Here is a 20880-nt window from a genome sequence, read left to right as displayed (position 1 = left end):
CCCCCCCCCCCCCCCCCCCCTAAAAAAAACACATCAGTGTTTGTGCCAGAAAGCAGATCAGTCAGTCCATCCTCCAGAGTTTGTGTGGTCTCATTTTTAGTCTCTGGTTCGCATTAGCAAACACGGCACATCCTCTGCAAATTGGCAGTTGGGTTTTGCCCACATCCGACAGTCTTGCGCGCAGGGAAAAGCTTCCGTGGGATTTGAGGGGGGATAGAAGGGCCACAAATGGGTGTTTGTCAGTGCTTGGAATCTCAAACGTCGTTTTCAGCGTCCCTCCCAGGCCTCTTTGTTAAAACAGGGGGATCATTCGCTTTATTAGGGTCCCATTCGCACTTCTAAAGTGCTTAGCCAGATACACTGCCACAGCTATTCCCACTTAATACAGTGTGGCGTGTCTAGACCGGTGTTCACTAAGGCCTCCTCTCTCCATTAACCTTGTCGAGAGCACTCAGATGTATTTACCCAATTTACAGCCAGATTGTACATTTTCTCTCTCTCTCTCTCTCTCACTGTACCAACCTCTGTTGTGTATTAATGTGCTATGTTGATTTCCATTAAACGACTGCTGGGCGGTATAAGCAGTCTTGTAAACTCTAATCTGTAAATAAATGTAATTACAGAGTAGCGCGCATGTGCGTATGTTAGCATGTTCTCTCGCCTGCACGTGCGTCCGTGTTTGTTGGAGCATGCGTGCTAAACAGGTGATTGATGATTCCTGGCAGAGGCTCTCAAGGTGCCTGCTTCTATGTGGTGTGATTTGGAAGAAAACAGAATTATTAGAGGGCTCTTGCAGCCAGTCTGGCTCATCCAGCAGCAGCGGTGGCAGCAGCAGCAGCAGGGCTGGTGGCAGACGCAGAGCAGGGAGGCAGCACTGCCATTTCTCACAAAGAGAGAGAATGTTGAACTCCTGCCAAATGTTTGGTGGCAGGCTGTTGCTAGGAAATCTGGGTCCTTAGGCAAATCATTGCACAAAGACCAATAACAAAGGCGTGAGGGGGAAGAAGGAATAGCTAAACTCATTTCAGGCTGAGGATATCTCTTCTTTTTTGTTGAATGCCATCCCTGCTGCAGTGATGTTTACAGTTATTTCTTTCCCCGACGATTGTGAACATCAGAAATGGAGGGTGATGTATTGTGTGAAGGGGAGATGAGTGACTCTAATTGGTGGGGGTGATGTGTGCGTGCTGGCCCAGTTAGCCTCGTCTCCCCCCCCCTACTTCCCTTCACTCCCTCTTTCCTTCCATCCCCATCCCCCTTGGCCCTCTATGGACACCCCTCCTCCTCCTCTCCTTTTGCTGTCTCCTTTCCCCCCCCCCCCCTCTCTCCCTCTCCAGTCTCTCAGACACACATTCACTTGCTGCTAAACACACACAGCATGCACGCACACATTCTGCAGCATACCACTGGCTTGTTTTTCTTACCACTGAGCGCTTTGCCCTGTAATTTGATCTCCACTGCTTGATGCATCCTCCATGATGCCACTTTGAATTAACCTATGGCGCCACAGCTCTCCTAAGCCCCGGCTAATAAAATGGCCTCTCCTAACTTATGCCATTTACATTCAGGGGGGGGGGGGAAGAAGCACTTGGTCCATCTCATGGTCCATGCACAGAGCAAGTAACAGAAATGAAGAAGAGGGGAGACGAACAAGACAATTGACTGTGAAAAGGCCTGTTAATGACTGGGCACAGATGGTTAGAAATAACCCAAGGATAGACGGAGGAGACACTCGCCTCTGCCAACTGGCTTGATACACAAAACTCACCCAATGAGACACAAGCTGCAGTGCTGTTAGGTCACAAACCTGATCACAGCTGTGGACGCTTTTCGTTTACGCCCTTAGCTAATGGCGCTATCCCCGTTAGCCTGCAAGAGGTTAGCCACGCCCGAGGAAAACAGCTCACCCACCTTTTTTTTTTTTTTTTTTTTTTTTTTTTTTTTTAAATGCCGCAGCAATTTGGAGTGAATGCCTCACACTGTTAACACTGGCACACTGCATATAGCATTAATTGGCAGTAGTATTCTTGCCCTCCCTGCAGGGGAAAGCTGAGTTCAGCTTCAGTCACTGTAGCATAATATGCAAGGAAAAGAGGCGAAGGGGAGGGCAAAAGCAGAAAAAAAGCGCAATACTGGCACCACAAGCAGCACGTCAGCCTGCTTACACTCCAGAGTGGCACACACACACACACACACACATTGTTACTCCGCCCCAACAGCCCCAGCAATTTGCAGCCAAAAAAGCAAAGGGAGAGGTTTTTGCACACACACTACTAACTGACATCTCATCAGCCAGCCGAATGGCTGATTAGCACAGAGGTGACTGCGGCTGTGTCTCTGTCCAACTCAGAGGACCAAACTGTCCTCGCGCTGACCTTGAGCTTCCTTTCACTCACTTCCTCTTTCCTTTTCTCTACGACTCTCTCCCCCTTTACCCTCTCGCCACTGCTCTTTATCTCCAATAGTCCTCCCTCCCTCTGTCTCCATCTCCTCCCTCCTTCCTCCCTCTCCTTTTTTTCCTGTCTTTTCCCCCCTTTCCTCTCCACTCTGTACTGCACCACTCTGCACTGCCCCTGTCCTTCCACACAGCCGGGGAGGGATCACGAGGCAAAATGCAGGCAGTGGAGAGAAAGGGGGAGGGAGGGAGGGAAGAGAAGTGGAAGGGGGAGAAAAAAAACTGGCAGGCTCCCCCTTTGTCTGCAGGCGATCAGTTACAGTCTTGGTTGCCGATGAAATTTAATCCCCACCGCATTTACATGCCAAGTTTGACTTCTGGCAAGCCTTATTAAATAGATTTGTAAATCATTTCATCTTGATTAGAATCTGTTCTCAAGGGATCAACATTTTTTTTTTTCGCCTTGCTTGTGTTTTATTATGTGCACAATCTGTGCCCACTGGTGTTCGAATTTGAAAGTCAACCCTTGGTGGCGTTGTTTTTTAGTTTTTTTTTCCTGTGCGAGTGAGTGTTAGCAGTAGGTTTAGGGGACAAAGAGCGATGGGTGCCAAGTCCCGTCCGTCACCGGCCAAGCCACTGTGTCAGCATGTCTCCCGTCTCTGGAGGTCATGTTGCTGGGCGAGCGGCTGCTATGATGTGTATTCTCTTTATTAGGCTGACACCACAGTGTCTTCAGCATGGAACAATGTCATTTCAAATTGTGTTTAATCAAATGGCATTTTGTAATTGCCAGCAAGCATCTTATGAATATGAATTTATAATTGTTCAATTACAAACTGACTGCATCATATTTATTGGCTTTTTTTTTTTTTCTTTCTCTTCTTTCTTCTTCTCCCGCTGGCCTGGGCCAATTATAGGATTTCAATCTTGAGGCAATCAAGTGATAAGGGTGAGGCGTTTAGTGTTTGCTGTCACTATATAATTCTCCCGAATGTTAAACATGCATCTGGGAGGGCTGTATTTGTCAGAAGGCTGTGCGTGGAGGTGCACCTGCCTAATTGAGTGGTAATGAGCTGTCAGGAGTGCGGGCTTGGTGATTGGCTCCTGGCGGGGCGTCCCGTGCCAGTGGGACGCATGGGCTGGCCCGGCCCTGCTGGAGGATCAGCCAGCTCCTCAGCCCTGCAGGCCCGAGTGGGCGGAGCATGGTAAATTAGGGTGGAGAGGCCAAATGATGCTGGCTGTGGAGACATCCCGTGGCTTTCACTCGCCTGTGGGATTTATGTAGGTTGTTTACAATAATCCCGTCTCCCTGATTTACTTCTTCATGTCAACGGGTGGTGGGGGAGAAAATGTTCATATGTTTTGCTTAAGTGAAAGTAGAAACACTGCACTCTCAACATTCTCCATCAGAAGTGAATTCATTTTTTTCTTAAGGACACTATCTGTGTATAATAGTCTATACATCGTTTTGTTGGGAGAATCCTACCCATTCTGCGTTTAGCTCTGTTGGTGCTCTGCGGCAATGCATCATATTTTATCAAATGATCTTAATGCTTCATGTAAATTCTACAAAGTAAGAATTAGAGGTTTGATTAATAGAGTGGAGTAAAACAGTATTTCCCTTAGAAGCGCAGTGGAGGAGAATTAAATATGTTTGAAATTGTTGTGGTGAAAGCACGTCGGGGTTCATCTCATTTTGTTACTCTGGAGATGTTCTCATCACAATGAATGGCAGGGACTTTTTGTGTATTTATTTGTTTTTTGATTAGAAATGTGTGAGGACATACTTAGAATCTGGCAGGGCTGTGCTGGTTTTATTTGTGGGAGTCTTTATTTCTAGCATCCTAATTTGAACAACAGCAGGAAAAAAAAAATCTACTGCTTTAATCTACTGTATTTTGAGTTGTTGCCTCTTGGTGTGTGTGTGTGGGGGGGATGCTGTAGTCCATATTACTCTACCAGCATGCAGTGACTCTCTCCTTGTACACATACGTTACCTTGTAAAAACAGTTTTTCTTCTTCAGCAGGGAAAACACCATGTCCTTTCACCCCGGATTACCGTGTGCATCTGCTCCACAGGCAGCAAGTCTGTTTTGCTCTGCCGTGCTGTAAAAGGGATGAAATAGTTCAGACATAATGATATTTCTACTTTCCCTCACCTTGTCCCTTTACTCCCTCTGCATCAAAGCAATTGGCATGTGTGTGTGTGTGTGTGTGTCTGTGCCTTTCTATTCATGAGACCAAGTTGTGAAATGTAGAACACTATTTTAGTCCCATACTTGGATGTTGTGACCATTTGTGCGAGTTCCATGGCTTAATTGAATAGACTGAGTAATTATTTGTCAAGTAATGCTGAGCAGAAAATAAATAGCCACTTTGCGGCCGTGAATTGTGCCTGATGGCCATGTGTTGATACTCTCACCAGGGAGAGTGAAAACCTGCTCTACTGGCTAAGTATCTGATTAAGATTCACATGATGAAACGCTTTAGGATAGTGTGTCTCCTGGGTAAAGATAGTGAGTAGAGTTAAGTGTCAGACGCTGTTATATTGTCACGCTGGAGCATAAAGCCTCGACTGAATAAATATTCCCGGGATATTCTCCTCGCCACAAACCAAAATCCGCAGCACTCGGGTCAACTTGACGGCCTACGAAGAATCACCCCAGATGTGCATCTCTTGTGCACCAGATGCTGGAGAATTGTTGCCCTCTGCAAGGTTTCATTTCCTCCCTTTATGTCGCTGTAATTTGTTTACGGTCTGTAATAAGCCTCCTTCTGCCTTTTTTTGGCCTTGATCCATTGTCAGCTGCCAGTAAATGTTTCCTCTCTCTCTCTCTCTCTCCCTAATGACTTCTGAGGATAGCATAATGTTTTGTAATGATTTCATAAAGCATTCATTTAATGCTCAAGATATTCTTCGTATCACACCTCACTTCTCATACTATTAACGAGCCCTTTTTATGAATACCGATGCACAACTTTCTTCCGTTAAATGAACGGACCGAAGTGTAAAACGATAAGTTGTGGTTTTTCTGTGGTGTTATGTGCGGGACTATTTTTTTTTTGGGCTTGGAGCTGTAGCTTCTTTGTTGCCTGGCAACCACACAATGATGAGAAGAGTCCCAAGAAGTCACTGCGCACTCCCTCAAGAAATAGCCCCCCATACTACCGCAACTTGTTGTTTTAACACTTTGAATTCATAAGAATTAAACAAACAACATGTTATGTGTTAATTCGGGGGCTTGAGACGTGCTCGTAGGCAGATTCTTTATTATTTTCTTCCTTCTGACAGAGGCAGGCTAGCTGTTTCCTACTGGTCCCAGTCTTTATGCTAAGCTAAGCTAACCATCTCCCGGGCACAGATATGACAGTGGTATCGATCTCAAAATACATGTATTAACCCAAAATGTCACTGATTATAACTTTAGAGAGACATATCTAAAATGTATCAATAAATAAATGCTGCAACTAATGATTATTTTTGTTATTAATACGAAGACAAATGCCCATCATTACTTCCCCGAGCCCATGGTGATCACACAACTTGTTGTGTCTGACCAACAGTCCAAAGATATTCAGTTTACAACAGAGAAGCATCAAAAGGCTGTAACCAGGAGATGTGCCAGGGACACTTGTTTGACTAATGATGATTAAACAACTAATGGTTTCACTACAGCAGCAGGCTGCATGTGTTTCAGTTAGCATGTCCGGGGTTAGCACATGCAGTGGTGGGAAATAGTTTATTTTTCATACATGGTCCCACTCAGACACAGGCTACTACTCTGACCTTATCTATTGTTTCTCAAGTGTATATTGTAAGCAGCTTTGGAGGCTTTATAAAGACTTAGCCGGCAGGGCTGCCGTTGCTCTGGTGGAACATTTGGACCTCTGGCGAGTGTCAGATTTTCAGCAGCACGTTAAATCTCTTAACCCAGTTCTCTTTCTCCTCTCTCTCTCTCTCTCTGTCGCTCTCTCTTCCTCTTTGTCTCTCGCCTCCCCATGCTAACAAGCTGTCTGTGATTTATTTTTCATGTATGGTGTTGTTAGCCTCCGCCATTTTTTAAAATCATATTTAATATTTTCCCCGGCATCTAAACTCTTGTGCCAGTGGTTAGCCCGGTGCCCAGGCCCTGAGGGGGGCAGAGTGGACGCGCTGCCAGAGCAGCTGCACATCCACGCCGACAGGGCAAAGTCCTCCAGTCGCACTGTGAAGGAGAGGCCAGAGCCACTTTGATTAGCATGTCCGTCGTCATTGGCCAGCTTGAATGTCATGTACCGTGAGCCCAGTCGTCTAATGCTTCAGCTGGCCGCTCCCTGCAATAACTGATAGGGTTGCTTGTTCCAGTGTGGAGGAGAGGCCATGGAGAGCGCCAAAGTGCCAAATGATTGTCCTTCGGGTAAATAAAAAGCAGACATCTTCCTTTTTTTGATGTTCTTTATGTGCGTGCCTTATTTTCAGATGCTGTGGCACAATCACATTTGAAAGTATTTTGTGCTCCCAACATAACAAGGGGGAACCAATCAAAACAATAACTGTGGTTCCTTTTGACAAAGCCCTTGGCTCACAATTGTCAGAAGATGTAAGCTGACTCATCCACACAAGAAGGGCATGTATCCCTGGGAGCGAGGGGCGAAGAGCTATGATGAATCTTCCCCTTCTGTGCTCTCCTCTCTCCACTGAGCCTGCATGGATTAATTACATGACTAGTAGCTAGTTTAGTCCCATTATTTATTTTTTCTAATGAATAATTTTACTCTCTCTCTCTCTCTCTCTCCGCCTGGATTTTATTCTGCTCAGGACTTTTTCGGCTTCACCCCGTGGAAATAAGAATGCATTGATTATTTTCCATCTAGCAAATATCCCACCAACTGAGGAATAACATGCCTTTCCCCTAATTGGTTTGTTTATCTTGAGCAACAGACTCCGGGTTTGTTTGGACTCTGGCTGGCATCCACACACTGCACCGCTCCTCAGCATGATTACTCACCTTGGGAGGAGGCTGCTGGAGCAAGGTTGATGTTCCCCGCATAGACATCGGGCTGTCATTCTCCCCGCTTATGTGACATCATTTGCCAAGACAGATTTGTTACAGGAAAAATAAATTCAGGCCTAAAAAGGGATTGATTTAAGGACAGGCTGCGAGTGGAAAAAAGGCGACAGGAGGGATGGGGGCTCCCAGACACATTTCACCACTGAGAGGGCTCGGGCCGGATCCAAACAAGCTGCCAACAGAAGATGGATTCTGGCTTCATGTATAATTGATAAACTGTATGTTCTAGGTGTCAGCTTTAAAGAGGGAGCTAGGACTATATCAGGAAGCTATTTTTCCTCTCTGAGGCGAGCATCATTTTTATTTTGTCCTCCCCCGTTCTCTGGCTTATCTTCCTGGTTCAGAAAGCCCCGTTGAAAATTATCGTTTTCTTTGAAGACGACGTTCGGGAAGTGCAGCTTTAAAAGCACATCCTGTTCCTGCGCCTATTAGGAGTGCTGGTCCAGGGCAGATAGCCATCTGCAAAGTTGACTGTACATCCTGAGTTATCAGGATTAGCCATCTCACTCTTGACACCTAGCACATTAATATTAGCTATGGGAGACTCTATCCTGCTGAAAGCAGCATAAAAGGATTAATGCAGCGCTTATCCTTTTGGAAATAATGCCCTTTATTGAACGGATTTGACACTGTAAAGGCTAATGATGACATTCAATGGAGCCAGAATAAGTAAGGGTGCATCATCCCGTGTCATGCAGCCAGAATAGTCGCAATTTGCATTCCGACGGCTCAAGCTGTATTGATTTTGCCTGAAGACGTTCGGTTGTTTTTCCTCTGCGGCAGTAAGAAAGTGTTACTCAATCATCAACGTCCTGTAGCTAATGACAGTCCTCTCCCTGTAGGCCCCAATGACACGCTCCGTTCATCGTCATATTGTATGCTCCACTCTCACCTCTGAGCACTTTGAGCTGCAGCAATTACTGTACATGAAACACAATATGCCAGCATGTCGCCCTGCCTGTCAATCACGCACAGACTATGGGGTTAATGTGGCTTTGCCCACTCACTTTAATAGTAGTAGGTTTGTATCCTGCCAGTCAGTGGTGTGGTGCAGTTTGTACCACAAAGGCTGAACTATTTGAGTGGACCGGAGGAAGGTGGAATATCAACTTTATGCCCTATATTTTCTCTTTCACACAATATAATAGCTGTTAATAACAGATTTCTATCGTGTTTTTGTACAGGACTTGAAGTGCAAAAAGTAGCCTGATTCATATTATTTTTGTTTGTATCGTGTAACTTGCTGGATGTGTAAACAGGAAACACGCCTGCACGGGGTAACCGGATCCCGTTACAGTGAGAATTTAAATCAAGCTCCAACGATTGCAATTCAGTTTGAGAGAGTCTCCTTGAACCCCTCACACGATTTGATTATAAAGAGGTTAAACAACTGTAATAATAAATCTGTCAAATTTTTAATAAGATGTGCCATTTTCTATCAGGCGTTACAACGGTGAGGGGCAGACAAGTGGCCGTCAGGGCCACCTGAGAGCGTTCCCTGTTCTTTCTACTAAACTGCCACTTCCCCGAGGTGTTATTTCTTTAGCTGACAATGTAGTAACCTTATCAATCACAGCTGCTTCCCTCTCTCTCCCAAGGACTTGAGCTGATACGTTCTAAGTGCTCTCTCTTTGAGCAGTTTTAATAGGAATATTGCATGCTCATTTCGGCGATGCCTCCCTGTTTCTTAATGAGCTGATAAAGCCCCAATTACGGAGGCAAATCCTGATTTCTGATTTGCATTACCGACTCTTGTTTCACCGCACACGGCGGAACCGCACATGATTGAGGTGCCGAGCTGTTGGACCTGCCTTTTCCAGAGACTCCGTGTGTTGATGTGCATGTGTAGGGACACAGGAGATAGACAGATTAGATTAGATACAGTAGATCCTGTGCGGGGCCCCGGCCGCTTGTGCGTGGAATGTGATTTAGTTGGGAGGTTTGCGACGGGCTGTGGGGCTGCTCTGGGCTCTGTGATGGGTGAGGGGACAGACTGACAGTGACAGTGGGGTGGTAATGGCTCTGAATGAGGAGGAATGGCCCCTGTAAGGCCTCCTCTCCCAGTGGCAGAGCAGAGCAGCCCGGTCCAAAATACACTGCGAAATGAATTCTTCTCTACACCTGTGTGGGTTCTTTTCTTCCCGAGGCTATTTACAGCTTCACCAATCTGAGGGGAAATGGTGAGAGAAATGGAAAACTCTACCCTTAAAGAAATCCAGCCTTCACTTATATTAAGTATCAGCAGCTGCAGTGACGCCACAGCCCATCAGATGTTTGACACATCAGTGGATGTAAAAAGAGAAAAAGAGAGAGGATGTTGTATTACATGTGCAGCTTTTTTTTGGTTTTAACAGGACCCCGAACAGTTTGCCAAGAGGGAGACACAAAGCTGATCAAAGTCGACCTCTGGATGTGTGATCAGAGATGTGGACGTATCGGTTTGAATGCACATGCATATGATTTCCCGGGTTTGTTTTCATACTGCCACATATTTGCCTCTCGTCTGTGAAACTGAAACATCATGTCTGGAACCTTGACTGGGGAGCTCTGCAGTTCATGAAAGATGCATCCACTCGCTCTTTTTCTAACTCTTCGCCTCTGATACCCTTGTCATATCATATCCATGTCATGTCGGTGCGCGTATTAATTATGTAGCAGGCGCAGTTGAGGAGACAATATTGATGCATCTCAACTAGACGTTCTATGTATATTACTCACCCGTTGTTGGGAAATGTAAACAAGACTTAATTAAGGATGAGAAGACACTTTAATGTTTATCCCTGTGAGTAAATAATTCTTAGCCAGTGTTTACAGGAAGCGTTTTTTTCTTTCTTCCTGCTTCTCTCTCGGGCTCCATTTTATTCGTGCCCTATTCAACCGTTGTGGTCACTTTTTTTTTCTGGTTCAAGTGAAGTGTTTGACCCGGCCACCCCTGCCTGGGTTTCTCCGTCTTTTAGTCTGCCGAGCTAAAAGTATTATCGACGAACGGCACCCAGTTGCACCTTTTTTTTTTTTGGAGCTGTCCCAAATTGCAGAGGTAATTTACTTCTTTGCAATCAAATTTATGCATGAGTAAGAGGTCATATTGTAATATAAAATTGCTCAGCAGTGGCACACGTCCTGCCAGATCCTGTGTGGGATTTTGTGTTTCAGTTTATGACTCCTCTATGTGCGGTAATCTAATGGAACTGTGATAGCACTCGAATATATTCCCTCACCAAATGAATATCAGGAGGGAACACAGTTCTGGATGGTTCCTCTTGAAATACAGCTGTTTCCCTCCGGTTCTCTTCCTCCTTCCGTAACAAATGATCTCTCAGGATTAAAACCACTACAAACACTTCAGAGGTATTAATCTTCTTCCAGGATCTCATTCAAAAGTTGCATTTAAAAGGGAAAAAAAAAGACTTACACACTTGTTATGTTTAATGCCAAATCGGATATCTGTGTTCCTCGCAGATATAGATTAAGTACGTGCTGCGAAAGCATTTTTTTAAGTTGGTAACCCTGTCGTTGCCAGCGACTGAGTCAACATTGATTGTGTGCGTTTCGTAATGCCAGAATGATTGTTTTACAGCGTTGCAATTGCCGCGGTTTGGCAGGAATAATTGGAGGTTCAAAGCGTCGATCCAGTGAGTGTGTAGCCTGGGGATAGGTTTCTGGAGGATCTGACACTTCAGACGCATTATGAAGCCATCACGTCTAATTTGCACAGGCCTCTTTTGTAATTTACCCCCAATTCAGAGGAACAGTCTCCTGCTCTGCAGCACAATGCACACTCCGCTTGCATTGTTCATGCTCATTGGAAGAGACACTGAGTGAATGAGTCTTGGAGCTCAAATACTGTGCAGCACTGTTCGTGTCATATTTGTTGCTGTGTAATGGCTCCTGATTTATAGTTTCCTGCAGCGCCTTTTTCAGTTTGGTGCAGAGCAGACAGCGCTGCACGGTATATACAGCAACCCGCTTTCTGTGCATCCAGTCCAAGCGGCTTGTTTTACAACTCGCTGTTGAAGCGACTGCTTGACAGATAAAGGACCTCAAAACGCGGTATAGTCTTTGAGAGGGGGGGAGGGGGAAACCTCTTCAGAGGAAGGACTGGGGTTTTCCACATGCCGCCCAGACATTCGCACACATATTGAGTTTGTCTGTGTGCATCTTTGAAGATGCAAATGTGTCAACCACATGTAACCAACCACCCAGCGAGAAGCTGAGATGCTCAACTGCCTTTCTCACGGCTCTTAAATGGCTGCCAGTGATCTTCAGCAGCTCTGCGTGTCTGTGAAGCCTGCAGTTCTTTTTCAGTGGACAGATTAGTTTTCGTGGTCTATTGAATCATTTGTGCACATTTATCACGGAGCAACAAAACGTCAGTTTAACCACATTAGGGGACGGAAGAGAGTTTGGCTGTAAAATGTTATGACTTCCCTTGTAGCAAACGGTTCCAGCAGATAGTAAGTGAAGGCTTTTAGAATGATACAGAAGCCGTTAATTGGCCGCTAACCTAAACCAGAAGTTACTGGAGTCGGTTAATGGATTTATTAGTCAAACTTTATTTTAGGTCTGTTTTACATGGCAATGCAGACAGAATGCTTTTCATTTTGAACATGCAGCTCCTTAATCAAGAGGATGTTTATACCTCAAACTTGCCAGCCAGCTCTGACATGGTGGTGTAATAAAAGAAAAAACTGGCACATCATAGCTCGGCATATCACGACAGAGCAGACATTCGTAAATTATTGATGTTTTCCCTTGCTCTGTCACCTATCATTGCACTATCCTTCTCCTCCTGCGTTTTTGAAATGCACGAGTGGTAGTCCTGCAGTGTGGCAAGTCGTGTTACCGGCTCTCATTTCAATATCTGAAGTGAAAGGTCGGGATGATATATTCTGTCCTGCCGCGGTGACAGTGACTTACATGCACACCAGTTCAAGACGGTACACTTTGACGAGGCCCACCCAGCCTGTCGAGCAAACTGATAATGAATCAATCTGTGTGAAACATTTATGGGTGCCCCCCACACCCCACCCCCTCCTCGCGTGAGGCCAATTAGAGCATCCTCGGTGGCCCCTGCTGTCTGAGTCAGGGAAGCCCCTTGCATTGTCATATCAATATTCCTCTGTTGATCTCCAGCTGAGGCGAGTCCGGCTGCTCTCTCTACACATGCTAATTTGCATTCGCCAGCATGTGTGGGAGATGGCATGCTGGTTGTCTCTCCTCCTTGTTCCCAAAGCTACTGTTGCCTCCCTCTCTCTGTCTTTTTTTACTTTTTTCTTTTTCTTTTTTTTCGAGAGGGAAAGGTTTCTTGATTCCTGGCATGCCAGAGAAGGGTCCTCTGAGGATTACATTGGCTAAGCCCTTATCACTCCAGGAAATTCACTGCCTGCTTAAAAAAGTGGTAGGAGTAGAAAATCAAGAGGAAGTGTTATTCTTTTTAAGTTTCTCCCTATTCCCATGGAAAGTTATTACGGGTTTGAAGAAAAGTCCTTTTTTTTGGCACTCAAGTTTTCTCGTAACTACATTTCATATTTCACCCTTCTTTTTCATTTTTTCCATGCGGCTGGTGGAATTTAAGAAGTGGAAAATGTGAAGGCAGGTGCTTGAGAGAGAGAGGGGTGGGGGGAGAGAGGGGAGGGTTAGGGAGGGCTGTGCTCACTGGGAAGCGATGTTAAACATCCAGGGGAAATGTTTGTTATTCTAATGGGATACCACCATGGTAACAGCTTTAAGAGACTCCCAAGGCTTTGTGTGGAGTATATGCACGCTTTCATCAATCTCGCCTAATTTCTTTTGGGGATTAGCAAATATAATCAGTCCTTTCTCCAAGTTGTCACCTGCTTATCGACATGAATATTACGGTGAAATTTAGCAGAACACAGCCCTGTTGGATGTGGAGAAAGCAATACACGGGGCATTAATATAAATCACAAATTGAAGTTAATGCATTCAAAAGTCATTAGTATTCCTTTTGTGCTGAATGACATGCCAGACAGAATAGTTTACATTTTGCACTTACCTACTTGCTTCTTTTCTTGTAAATCCTTGCAACCGAGACCAAAGCACTTTTGCTCGTATTACATCTTCCAGTTAAACATGTTTCTGACAGAGGTAATGAATTATGTTATTTTCAGATTTAATACCTTTACAAGGGTTTTAAAGGCAATGGAGTGAACTCATTTACAAGACGTGGGGAGAAAAAAAGGAAACCCCTGCCTGATGAGGAGCCTCCGTGTTTAAAGGGCTCCAATAACTTGTAAGCCCCTCTCAGTTTTATACCTTTTTCTCTCCCGCTGCAGATTTCCTTAAGTGGCTTATGTGAATTGCAATTGCCACATTGAATCCAGGGAGTACACCGAATACATTTCTTCCCGGCCGTGACCAGCTAACAGCGCGTTGAACTTGCGCGTGTGGTGATGGAGGGGTTTCACACACGGCACCGCGGCGCCGTGGGAGTATAGCCTGACCTAAAGCTAAGCCCCCAGCCGGAACAGCCTTCCATCACACTCACAACACTGCCCTCTTATCTACTGGCATTTCTGTCTGATACAAACAGCCAAGACGTGATATAGTTGGCTACATGTCATATCTGGCATTGTACTATTATCTCCCCCCCCCCCCCCCCTCTGTGAAATATAATGCTTTTAACTCACCAGCTTTTTGCCTTCGCTATTTTTTTTCCTTCTGTGGCAGAGACAGAGACCAGTGTGTTTGCTCGTCTTGGCCAAAGGCCAAAGGCTCTTTCTGATATAATCCCCACCATCGATCAGACTTTGTTTACTCTAACATGGTTTCTCTCCCCTCCAGCAATTAGGAGGCAACCTTCCACCTCCTGCTCCACAGACCAGCTTTATAAGTTTATTTTTCCCTTAAGTGGTAATTCTTCATGTGGCGGCTAAGCTCTAAGTGTGGGTGTATATTAACTGGTGGATACTCTTCAACCAGACTGACGCGCTGGATTCACACATTTTTGTTAATGTGTCTTTGTCTTTGAGGAGGTGAATTCTCCAGTCACCAATCCCTGGCACTTATTGCGCTGTGCTATTAGTACAGTGTGTTATTTAGGGATAATTCACACATTTCCCATATAGCACTCCACATTCAGTGTTTTTCATTTCCGCCGCCCCACTTAGAAATCTCAAGCACGTTGAAATTTTAGACAAATGGATGTGACTGTAGAAGCTGAGGATGACTCTCCTGTTCGTCTGAGAGGCTCTCGTCATAATAAATCAGGCGGGAGAGTGACTGGTCGTCTCTGTGGTCACGGCTAAAGAGGCTCATATTCCACGCAGAGAGGAGCGCATTTTGCTTTATTGGAAATATTGTGATCCTAAATACAGTCATGATCAATTCAAGGGCTGAAATATTGCATGGACTCTTGGATGGATTCGATATTGATTTGGGTCTGGTTTCATTAAGAAAAAGTCAGATAGATGCTTAAGTTTCCTTTGATGCACAAAGGGTTAGTGCTCTTTTGTTGTTAGTTTTTAAATGAGACTAGAGTACTATATTTAGTTTTTCTTTTATTTCATTGATGAGTGAAATAATGCTGTTCATAGATGGAATAAAAAAAAGTGGTGTCCACAGCATGAACACTAAAAATGACACAATGCAGTTCTTTGCCATTTGTAAATTACTATTACTACACTTGTTAGGGATGATGCAAGTGTCTGAAATCTTAATTTATTGCCCACTATAAAGTAGTAAGTGTTCATTAAGCAGAGAACACTGAAGGAGGGACAGATAGGTTGTTTCAACCTGTTTTTATGAGCACATGTAGTCTCTATTTGTACATTAAAAGCACTTAATTGAAATGCAGATAAGTTGAAAACAGCAAAGGTTTTGCTGAGGTGGAAAAATCGGTTCATCAATAAAAACGAAATGCGAGAGAGTGCAATGGAAACAAACCAAAAAGTTACAAGGACACTTCAGGTAATGAGTGTACTAATACCTGACAAAAAACAAAAGATCTGGTAAAAAATGGTGACACGGATAGTATCAATAGAGACAAACAAGGTGCACAAACATGGTACAAAATGCAAACAAAACATGTAATTTAGTGTGATTGCAGTGGTCATTTTGTCCAACAGAGAGGCAATAGTAACCACGTTACGGCTGATAAGTCTTGCAGAATTATCGAAGGCAAGCCTCATGCTAATGCGTCGGAACTGTTTTAATTTAACATGTAACACGTTGCTTCACCCTGTTACTTGTGCTTTTTGGCAGACAACCCTGACGCCTACCAGCAGCATCTGAATTTATGATTTTGGGGGTTTTTGTTTGTTGTGTACTCAAGAAAGACTCGTATTTTCTGGCCGTGATTATTTATCTCAAGTGGGGGAAGCTCTCGGTTCACTACACTGCTAATGCTACGCGTGCTTTCAGGGAGGAAACTGAGCAATAACTTTTACAATAACTCAGCATCAGAACTCGAGTACAGGAGCGGTGGCCAACTTTTAATGGTATTATCATGCATTCACTTCAAAAAGTTGAAAGTTCCTTCTGTGTCTTCCAGTCTTAGATGTTTTTTTTTTTCTTCTTTTGATCACTAAGATTTGGAAGTCCTGCTGAGGTATTTCCATCAGCTGTGATTAGCTGTGCACAGGTAGGGAGGTACTCCTCACTCAGCAGTGCATTTTCAAGGCAATTTCAAGTTTGAGCAGAAGCGGACCCGTTCTCTTGACGATGGCCAAATACCACAGCAACAAGAGAGTCTTTATGGAGCAAATGCATGCGTCGAAGAGACGAGTAAACTTTCCGTTGAGTGCACTGTTTCTGCTCCTCCTCTTTGTATGTTTACATCATCTCTGTGCACTCAATATTTCTCCCTCTTGGCCAGAATAAAAACAAAGTCAATCAGAGCTGACTTGCGGCACCATCACAGCAGCGGGAAGATAAAAACATGTGTTGTGAATAAACAAGCTCTTAAGTTTCCTAGCCTTGGCGGTATTTCTTACCAGTTGTCATTTTATATAGCTGTCGTCTTTTGCATAATTCCACGGTGCATTTGGCTTGGCTTGATTTGATTTAGGACCTCCACTTTCAAGGAAATTGGGCTTAGGGTATGTAAGTTCACACTTCTTGCCTCCTGGCAATTGAATTCTCTGAGCTTGATTTTAGTGCTTTGGCAAGACCAGCATTGAGTATCGGCACCATGTTGTGTCACTGAAGACCTAAGACACCCGAACCTTTCTGTGAACTCTGTGTGAATTCATACATTTTTTTAAATGGAAAGTATGTCATCTGTCAAGTTAAAATGGCAAAAAAATTACAACAAAAGATGTCAGCTTCTCCAAGCTTTGCTCAGGTCCGCTTTTAAAACCAGGCAACCAGTATGTTGGCATGGCCGCGTATCAGTGTGGACTTAGAATGGCATTAGTGAAACATTGATCTCCCTCCTGCTGCAACTTTCTATTGCTCTCCACTCATTCTGAATCCTAACTGGGCGATTCTGTTAAAGTTTCAATTAGGTGATTTTATTTATTTTTTTTTAAATCGGGCATGAATAATTAAAAGTTCCTTTCCTGCCACGTGTTCTCATGAGCGCACACAGTCAGTAGTTATTATTAGACTGAATTTAAGCGGCCCCGTGTCCTCGGCTCTGAGCAGTGGGCACCGAGCTCCTGCATTGAGTTTGACAGCCTTCACACAATATTGTGCAAGGGCGCTCCCTTAGCTTCTCATGCTGGTTAAATGTAATATGGCAGATGGATAGTATTTGCAGGGAGAGCGGGGGTCTCACCCTCCCTCTCACTCTTTTTTCTTTTTTTTTCTTTGCCGTCTCTTGCCAGTACCTCAGACATTTCAAGGGGGAGAAATATGTATCAAATTAACTCTTAGCAACAGGGCCTCCAAGCACCCTGCCCTTGTCTTTTCAGCAATCAGAGCTTTGTTATTTTAGTCTTTCAACCAAAACCAAACTGGATTCAATGGCTTCAGCAATTACCTGTAATTTTCCAACCTGGTGCGCTAGCTTTCAGCGGCGCGACTGTGAACAGTGAAAGATTGTCTCCTCGGTTCCTCATTTTAGTGTTCAAGTTAAGTGCACTAATTCATTTACATCCACATCGTGGCATTTTTGGAAAATGTTCACTTCCCAGCGACGGGAATGTCTGCAGATATTTGGTTTCTGTGTGGGCACAACTTTCGAGTCCCTGAAACTAGAAACCCCTCTGCAGTGTCGACACTCCGACACTGAACCTCTGCTTTATACATCTGACCCACATATTAATACGTCCTTTCAAGCCAGTTTAGACGAGACAACTCTGAGGCCCGCCATCTGTTTTCACATTGCAGACTTTTATCCCATTTTTCCATCGACCCCCACAAACTCCCCTTTCCATTCCCCATCCTGTTCGCCAAATGTGTAAGAAACTACAGGAGCTCAACTTGACTCCAGAAGTGCATGCGAGTATGTGTTTTGTGCGAGTCGGAGTGATGTTTCCCTTCAGAGGTACTGAAGGAGAGAGAACTGCCTCGCACTAAAATGCTAATTAAGTGCAGTGTGGCAGACAAGGACACTTGAGAGTGTGTGCATTAGCAAATTTGAACTCCCTGCAAACCAAATAGTTTGTTCTTGGCTAATCTCCCAATGATGTAGGCCAGAACAACAGTAGGAACCAGAGAGAGTAGAATATAGAGAGAAGCATGCTTTTCTTTTTCATGACCAAGATAACACCATTTTAGGAGAAGAAAGCATCTCTTCTGGCATCGTTTCCCCCCCCCCCCCCCCTTTTATCTCCTCACTGAGGTAACATATGGTATCTGTAAGGGAGAGCCAGTTTGTACTATGCGGTGAATTATTTTTTGGATTAGTATTGGCATTTAAATGCTCTTGGCTTTAAATCTTGTCTGTTTTAGATCTTAAGTACATTCCTTGGCATCCCGCTCTCCCGCTCAGGCTGGCCTCTTCCCCCAGCCAACACATTTTTTTGAAACTGTAGAGCTTAACAGGAGAGCAAAAGGCAGCCATTTGAAAAGACCCCGGAGCTGATCTCAAATAACTTTTTAGTGAGATACCACTCAAATCAAACCAATTCATCCGATGCTGTGATGCCAACAAAACCTCATCCTCAAGTTGGGGTGAAAAACCTTTTTTTTTGTTTTTACCATGCAAGTAGTTTCCTCCATTGCTTTACAGGGTGGAGGCGTCTGAGGTTAATGTAATTACAGTCCCTGATGGTTGTACAAATTGCAGGCTGGTAGTGTGACACACGCTCCCCTCAAGTGCTTTGTGGTTGGCTCTAATATCTTGTTTTATCCACGCTCATTAAGACGACCTTGGCCAGGTATGTTTGGTTATCGCCACATTTCTATATTCACCACAAGAGACCTTCGCGACATCGGAGGGGCGAAATGTCCGCTAGCTTTAAAAAATTGGGTCATATTTAAACCACAGAAAATGTTTTAGAAATAAATACTGCAGCAGTTAGTAACCGATGTCTCTGCCCGGGTTGTTAAATCCAGCATTTGTGGCACATTTATGTTGCCCCAGAGATCCTGTCTGACATGATAGCCCCCTTTCCTCGTCTCCAAACGGCCTTTAAAAGCACGGCCCTCCCTTCCACTACAGTTGGCCTCCCTCCAGCTCCCTCACACGAAGTGGATGAATTCCTAGATGTCTGATAAGCTTCTCCAGAACATGATTCTTAATGGAAGGGAGAAGAAGACGAGGCAGATGCTATCAGCGCGGTTGAATTGCCTTGCAGTTGGATCAAACATCCTAAAAGTGCTGGGGATGCTGAATCACGCTGAAACGATGTTGCACATTTATCTTCTCTGTTGGTTTAATTGAACTTCTTTCTAAATGAGACCAACTGGCCGTTTCAATGCAAACAAAACATCATTAAAATTGGGAAAATCTCAGTTGCTTTTTTTCCTGAGTGAAAACCCTTAAATGAGCTCTTTTCATCCTTGTAATTTCTTTCCCTCCACTCAAGGCACTTTGTGACACGATTTATCACTTACCTCTGTTTGTTTGGCCTCTTTCCTTCTCCTGTTTATCGAGCCAGAGACTGACACAGATTCCCCCACCCCCCATCATGTGTGAAGGTCTTGTTTGTCCGTGTGTGTTTCTCCGTGTGTGTGTGTGTGTGAGTGTGTGTGTGTGTGTGTGTGTGTGTGTGTGTGTGTGTAAAACAGCAGGACCTGCAGGATCAAGGGGAGTAAAATATATCTTGCAACACTGGCGTAGCGTGCCAGAGGTGTCTTGATGGAGATGGAGTCATACTGAGCTAATGAAGCTCCAAACCTCAGCTATCGATCCACCTCGCAATGGTGCTTTACAGAGATAACTGAGGAGGAGAGCAGTGTGTGGCCTCATGTGCGCTCTGATCTGTGTGACATCTAATTCTGTGTAATGAACCCTGTGCACTAGAGAGCATGATGGGGGGCTGTCTATGGTAATGACAGGGATAGCATGGCCTGGGTGGATTTTACAAAGCTTTGAAACACTGCCGGTTAGCTCACAGGGCTTTCCTGACAACAAGGAATTTATCACTAGAACAAGCACCTGTGTTTCTTTCTCTCTACTTTTTACAAGCACCACCTATTTCATGCCTTGTCCGTCCTAGAAGAGGGATCCCACTTCTGTTGCTCTTCCCGAGACGTCTCCCATTTTTATCCGGATAGAGGTTTTTGTTCAGCTTTTTCCTACCTGAATTGACCCTTTGCTAAGTCCCGCCCTTCGAACGCAGACTGGCCAATCATAGACTCTAATGCAATCATATCAGATTTTGTCCTTTTTCAGGTTGGTTTTGAGGAATATTAATAAAGTCGCGATTAAATGTTATCCTTGTTACACAGAGAGGGGTTCGGAGGGAGAAATACATTTCTAAAAACCCGCTGAGCTAACATTAGCAGAGCACGTTATCACATTATTAACTAGCATTAGCACTTCTAGGCTGCACTGAATGTATGCTGAATGTCTACGCATGCTGCTCTTACTTGTTAATGATTGTAACGGTGAATAAAGACCTACCAGGCTTTACAGGAATTGCGTTGTCTTCCGTCTCGATTGTCAGGTGATGTGGTGGTTCACTTCTTATTGTGATCTGTAGGCTTTAACTTCTATCTTTATCTTTTTAACCGGTTTTCAATGCTGAATCAGTTTGGCATCCTGGATATATTTCTCAAACACATATTGTAGACCCGTCTGTCTGCTTCTCTCTGAAATTGCTTTTTTTGTTTGGTAGAATAATCACTTTCCTTTTTATTTTTGGTTTGGTCTCCTCAAATATCAATCGAGTCCCGAGGGAAATATCTGGCTCTTTGGTTGCTAAATGCTCCTTTTTTTCACCAGCTATAGTCACCAACTTCGTCTGTCTGCCGTTTGGTGCTGAGGAGGTAGTGTACAGTGGGATTATCAGAGCTGACTGAAAACAGCTGCCTCCTCCATCTGGAAATAACTCTGATGAGAGACTGAACCAAAACAGTAAA

The 20880-nt window shown here is 44.4% G+C and overlaps 1 protein-coding gene across 2 annotated transcripts in view; it reads left to right on the top strand.

Moving 5' to 3' along the window:
• The window catches only part of LOC116381314 (adenosine kinase-like), a 93652-nt gene that overhangs the window by 43664 nt on the left and 29108 nt on the right, over positions 1-20880 (top strand). The gene's annotated exons all lie outside the window — the stretch shown is intronic.

This window comes from Anarrhichthys ocellatus, unplaced genomic scaffold (genome assembly GCF_004355925.1).
Source record: "Anarrhichthys ocellatus isolate YVR2014 unplaced genomic scaffold, GSC_Weel_1.0 scaffold4, whole genome shotgun sequence".
Taxonomy (NCBI): domain Eukaryota; kingdom Metazoa; phylum Chordata; class Actinopteri; order Perciformes; family Anarhichadidae; genus Anarrhichthys; species Anarrhichthys ocellatus.
This window is presented reverse-complemented; position numbering and strand designations above follow the sequence as displayed.